Here is a 6,551-nt window from a genome sequence, read left to right on the forward strand (position 1 = left end):
CGACTTACGACCGGTTGGGTAGTCCTCGGCTTACGACCGGTTTAGTCCTCAACTTACGACCGGTTTAGTCCTCGACTTACGACCGGTTGGGGTCGCGGCATTAAAAAGGTTGAGAACCACTGATATAGGTGAACCTGCCCCTGAAACTATGAATTGGTTTTATCTAAATAGTTGTGGGTACATATCCAAGTAGGTTTTCATCATTGCTAATAACCCCAGGTTAGATCCCAAGGGACAATAATACTGAAAGAATTGGAGCTGCGTTTCAAGAAAAATTGTGCCCCTCCACACACAGCTCTTGCTTATCCACACTTGTTTTTGTATGTGTGTCATGACATTGCACACATCATGCTCAATTCATCATTCTGACCAAACTTTTCTGCTCTGAAAGGATTCTGAAGGAAAGTGGATTCAACACAAAAAAAAGCAAGTGAGGGGCCACAAGAAGTCTGTTGAAGAAACCTAATCAGGACTGAAATGCAAAATCATCATATAAAGGAAGAGAGAATGGGTCCAGAGGAAGAAAACTGAGAAAGTCATGACTGGATGAAATTAAAAGTCATGAATGGATGAAATGATCATGACTGAATGAAATTGATTCTCCTGAGAATGAAGGAGGCAGGCAGTTTAATGGATCAAAGACAGTGTAGGAAGCCTTATCTGGATGTGACGGAAGCAAGGATTTGCAAGAATAAAAGGTTTTGAGTGGCTTACTGAATGGTGTGAACTACATTTCATCACATTTCTTTTTTCCTATCGCATTTGTATGTATATATTTATTTTATTTATTCATTTTTTTGTCAAATGTATAGACCCCCCATCTCATAAACAGATGGGCAGCATACACCAAAACTAAATCAAACAATACCATGTTTCCCCAAAAATAAGACCGGGTCTTCTTTTTTTTTGCTTCCAAAAGAGGCACCAGGCCTTATTTTGGGGGGATGTCTGTTATACTCACCTCCGGCATCGACAGCCCCGCCAGCCGATCCAATTCTTGAGCCAAAGAAGCACTTCATTCTGCAGCTACATTCCGGCCTGCATTTTGCAGTCAGGCCTTTTCAGAAGGCCTCTGCAGCCGAGGACCAAACTATGGATTCAATCCATAGCTTGGTCCTCAGCTGCACAGGTTTTGCAAACGGAGCTATGGATTGAATCCATAGCTTGGTTCTTGGCTGCACAGGCCTTCCAGAAAGGCCTGTGACTGAGAAATGCAGGCCTGGCTGCAAAAGACGCCGCAGAAGAAGTGGGTCGGCGAGGAGAGGCCTGGCTGCAAGGTAAGTATGTGCCTCGCCCCAAAATTAGGGCTTATTTTTGGGATAGGGTTTACATTAGGCCAATCCCCCAAAATCGAGCTAAGGCTTATTTTCAGAGTAGGCCTTACTTTCAGAGAAACACGATACATACAAAATAATTGTTATCATTATTAAAAGCTTTATGCTTCTAAAAAACATAAAACTAAAAGAAAAAAAACCTATTGGGTAGAGAGCAGATGTTAATAACAGTGGAGACACCTCAATATTTCAGCAGGCCCCTGGGGTCACCAGGCCTAATGGCACAACCAGGCCTTGATGGACTTCCAGAGAGACAAAATGGATGAAGCCGACCTCATTTTAGGGAGGAGAAGACACCATAATGTGGGCACCATAACTGAAGAGGCCCCGCTGCCTACGGCCTGCCAAGTATCACTCCCTAGTCGACGGGACCTGCAGCATGCCCTCTTTACTGGGTTTGGTGAGATGGGCAGATATAATTGGGGAGAGGAAGTCCCTCAAGTAACTGAGTCCCATGCCATGTAGGGTTTTAAAGATCAAAATTAGCACCTTGAATTGGCCCTGGAAACAGACTGGCATCCAATGCCGCTAGCGAAGTGGGTGGAGGTATAATGTGTTCTTCAAGAAACACATATAACTGCCTGTGCTGCTTATATTCTGTACCAAATGAAGCTTCTGGATTCTCTTCTTCATATCTTCAAATCTTTTGACTTGCGATTTCTTACTCTTTTTTCTGCACGTCCCATTACATGGCAATAAGAATGCAGTAAATGTGTTGTTTGCATAAATGCAATTTAGCCAGTTTGCATGCCAAGAAAGGGTGGGACTCCAACATCGGAGACCGTACTAGGTCTCCTTATTGAACTGCCTACAGTAGGTCTGCTCATAAAGCACCTAGAATAATAGAACATGTTTGTAGATTGCCCACCTTGCATATTAATAATAGGCTGCTGGAAAAACCAACTTTCCAGCTTGCTATAACTTCTGGCTAAGCATTTGCTTTTTCTTATTCATAGGCATTTCATTCAGCTTTCTAGTCCTATCTTTTGACTCTCGTGAGAGCACATGGCTACTAATCCTGCGATCACATAAGGTCTTCGGAAGTAGGATAGTCACACGTTTGGACTCCAGAATCACAGTCAAGATGGAAGAAGAGATCATTTCTGGCTTATTTGGAGAAGTTTCATGTGCCAAAGTCTCACTTGGCGGATTTTTCTTAACAAAATAACAATGAGGTCCTTGTATATAAGCTTTCCCTGTAGTGTGTTTCTTTCTCCGTTTCTTGATGACTTTTTTTGTATACTTAACACTGCAGAAATTTTGTTTGCTACCTTTTTTGTTAAGCACAATAGATCACTGCTGTCTGAAAGCAGTGTTTCTTCCAATCCATTTCCTACAAATTGGTAAATTCCCGTCTGTGTCCTTGTGATGATTTGAAACCTTTTGGCCTACTGCATTAATTTCTACCACTAAAAATGTACTAACTATAAGCTTGGTGCAGTGGATTGTATTAGAAGTCAGGGGAGTGGGGGGTTCTAGTTCTGCCCTAGGCACAAAGCCAACTGGGTGACTTCGGGCCAGTCACGATGTCTCTCTCAGTCTAGGAAGAAGATACTGACAAGCTGCTTCTGACAATGTTGCCAAGAAAACTGCTGGGGACTTGTTCCTACAGTATCAGGAGTCAGGGTGACTTGATGGATTATGGCAGCAATTGTTTCAGTGGAAGTTGTATTCATCTCGTTTTGCACATTTGCTCTTTTCAAACCATTCGTTTGCCTTCATCTCATTCACATTTTACACGTTTGCTTTTTCCACACATTTTACACATTTTGCTGGTGGCCATTCTTCCCTTTGCATGGAAACTAATCTTCGTCAGATGAGGAGAACAAATCCGTTAATGCACCCAGTCATTCACCATTTGCCAAACAGCTGGACCCAGAACGCTAGAGATGTCAAGTGCTATTGCTTGAGGCAAGTGCTTTTCTACTAGTGGTAGTACAATCTGAAACACAAAAAGACTTTGCAACAGAGGGCTCAAGCTTTATACCTTAACTAGTTTTATGGGGGGTTTTTTGTTGGCAAGTTTTCAGCTTGATTCTATGTCTGAGTGCACTTTTATTCTTCAGTGACTGCTGAGAAAAGAGGGAGAAATATTGAATTATGGCCTCTCTTTAATAAAACAATTTAGGTGACTTTCGCAGGGTTTGGAGAGAATGTTCCATTTCTCTCTAATACACCCTGCTTAAACTTAATCCTAGAGATTTTAATTAAAGAGACTTTTCTAACAATTGTTTGTTTGTCGTAATTCAATGCAATTGTCGTAATTCAAGCAGAAACCATGTTTCTGATAAGATTTTCCTCTTGCCTGTTGTTTAAAAGCAGTAACTTGTACTTCAGAGTTAGTTCAACTCATCTAGAAGACACCAGGATGCTAAGTCTTCTGTGTAACATGTGGACAATTCAGTTATCCAGCATTAACAACTTGAGAATTTGGGAAGAAACAAAACAACCCTGGTAATGTAAGATAAATTTATCAGTGCTACGGTTTAAGTCATTGTTTCCCAACCTTGGCAACTTTAAGGTCAGTGGACTTCAACTCCCAGAATTCCCCAGCCAGCCATGGCTGGCTGGGGAATTCTGGGAGTTGAGGTCCAGCCGCCTTAAAGTTGCCAAGGTTGGGAAACACTGGTTTAAGTCATTGTTCCTTTGAATTAGACATCTAGAATATATTTTCTTCTGAGCACTACATGTTAGAAAAGCTCTTGGCAAACTGAGGTCTAGGACAATTTGCTGAAGCCAACTCATCGCAGCCAACTTGCCGCGGGACAATTCGTCACAGCCGACTCGCCATGGGCTAAGACAGCAGTTCTCAACCTATGGGTCGCGACCCCATTTGGGGTCTATCGACCATTTCATGGGGGTCGCCAAGCAAGGCTGTCCGCCATTTTTTCCCCCTTTTCCGGCGGGTGCCTTACCTCCCTTGAGCTGGGCCAGCTGGTGGTTGGCCTGCTCCCTCTCTGCCGCTTGCCAGCTACCCCTCGGCCGGCGCAGGGGGCGGAACCACACATGCGTGGCGCTCCCGGGCAGGGAAAGTCCTCGACTTACGATCGGTTGGGTAGTCCTCGACTTACGACTGGTTTAGTCCTCGACTTACGACCAGTTGGGGGTCGGGCATTAAAAAGGTTGAGAACCACTGGGCTAAGAGTTGCACATACCGAAGAGATGGTGGAATAGAATCATTAAAGAAAGGATGCAAAGGGAGAGAGTAGATGAAATATGAATGACAAAAATTAAAATATTTTTTAAAAATTATTTTAAATAATTGAATTGTCCCACAGCGAGTTGCCAGTGGTGAGTTGGCCGCAGCAAGTAGTTCCATTCCAGGCAAACTGATGCATATCCAGAGGAGAACGTCTATGATACTAAAGAGCCTGGAAGGAAAGGATTATGAGAAATGGTTGGAAGTGTGGGAAAATTGCACAGACATGGTAATTCTGTCTCAAAATATCTAAAGGTTTTGTAGAAGATAGGGGCAGAATTTTTCAAAATCTTCCCAGAAGACTGGAGAAGAAATCGGTTATACTTCAGCAACTTCTGGAGAGACGCAGGTTTCTCACTTGTAGACAACCAAACTACTATGCTATCTTGGGAATCGCTTTATGGTTTAGTGGAAAAGCAGAGTGCTATTTTTTTTCCCAAGCCAGGAAAAATATCTGTTCAAATTGTTTTGAGCACCCCGTGGTGGGTTCAAAACTCTCTTTGAAGTTACAGCACGGTAATATAAAGAGATACGGAACCAAAATAAACAAACCAGTTACACTTTTACAGCTTTAATTTAAAATTTTACCAATGACAAGAACCAAAAAAAAAAAAAAAGAATTCAGTTTACAAAAAGAGAAGTTAGTCAATACAAAAGAATGGAGGTTACCTGTTTCACAACAGAATCTGCCCTTGACAGTATCAACTTAAAACGGGGAGTAAAGTGCTTCAGGTAAACAAAGCGATGCTGAAAAGTGGTAAGAGTGAATTACATTTAGGAAAGCAATATGGTGTGATTGTTGCAGACCGTTTTTTGAATGAAAACATTGTTCCTGAAAAACCAGCATATTGAGAAAAATGTAGACAGAGGCTGTCTCCTTAATAGATAGGATTTCCACGTGCACAGATATGCTGATGTGGAGATGCAAAGAACCAAATCCAATTTTGAGGACAGAACTGTCTTCCCTCACCTATCTGAACTACTGCAAAGTGTCCGTCGACCACAACTCGCTATCAAGGCATTCCCACATACAATATAACCTGGTTATCTATGTGCCCTTCCTGATTATCTGAAGTTATTCAGAGATAAACAAACAAACCTAATCTCCATTTTCTTATTTTATGCTAGTAAAGGGTGGAACACATTAGGTATTGATCTCATATGTTCCTGCAAACGGGAGGTAAATTACCAGTTCCCACAATTGGAAGAGATAAATTGCTGTTCTCTTCATCAGAACACCTCTTTTGCAGTGAAAAATGCTGGGAAGATAACCATTATTATTTTTTTTCATTATTTATGTGAGTGCCATGCTCCATAGAGAAAATCACCCATGGTTGCTTAATGACAGAGTAGAAGCATGCCTCCATAGAAATCCAACAGAAATGTCCAAGTGAAGGATCACTCAGTAATATCTAAGCAATACCCTTCTGAAGAACTACCATAATAACTATTTCCAACAACGGGAGAATTTCATCTGGAGATTTATTTATTTTTGTTCTTTCTCCCGAGTCAAGGAATTCATAATCAATTAAAAAAAGCAGCATAACTAGGATAACTGTTCTAATCTCGATTCCTCTTTTTATTTTTAATCTAAAAAGATGACATGTACATTCCTATTGTCTATATAAGGAAGCAATCTCTGGTCTTTTGTGTGTGTGTTCTGAAAACTGCAAAGATGCAGCATAAGAAATGTAGCTCAAAATGCAGCAATGGGTTTGTCTTGGATTTCACCTACGGTGTATTCTAGATCTTGACAGCTGACTTCTTGCTTTACAAATAGGCTAGCTTTGGCCAAAATAATGTTTGCAATATTTTTCTTCAATTAACATGTAAAGCACAGCATTAAGCCGTGAGGGAAAAAAAAAAGAGAACTATACAAGCCCATAACTGCTTTCTAATTTGCATAGCAACACCCAAAAAGTTAATTTAAAACCGTTGCTTGGTTCTTTGGCCGAAGAATCTGAGCAACCAATAGCTGAGGTATGCACACCATCCTGTCCTCTTTGTCATTCTCCTCT

The 6,551-nt window shown here is 41.4% G+C and overlaps 1 protein-coding gene across 1 annotated transcript in view; it reads left to right on the top strand.

Moving 5' to 3' along the window:
• Positions 1–3,578, top strand: part of ZHX2 (zinc fingers and homeoboxes 2) — a 26,884-nt gene extending 23,306 nt beyond the window's left edge. Inside the window, exon 3 of the mRNA XM_015824460.1 lies at positions 2,291–3,578. The gene's annotated coding sequence lies outside the window, so the exon portion shown is untranslated. The remainder of the gene's footprint in view (positions 1–2,290) is intronic.
• The last annotated feature ends 2,973 nt before the right edge of the window (positions 3,579–6,551 follow it).

This window comes from Protobothrops mucrosquamatus, unplaced genomic scaffold (genome assembly GCF_001527695.2).
Source record: "Protobothrops mucrosquamatus isolate PMUCROS unplaced genomic scaffold, P.Mucros_1.0 scaffold2242, whole genome shotgun sequence".
Classification (NCBI taxonomy): Eukaryota; Metazoa; Chordata; class Lepidosauria; order Squamata; family Viperidae; genus Protobothrops; species Protobothrops mucrosquamatus.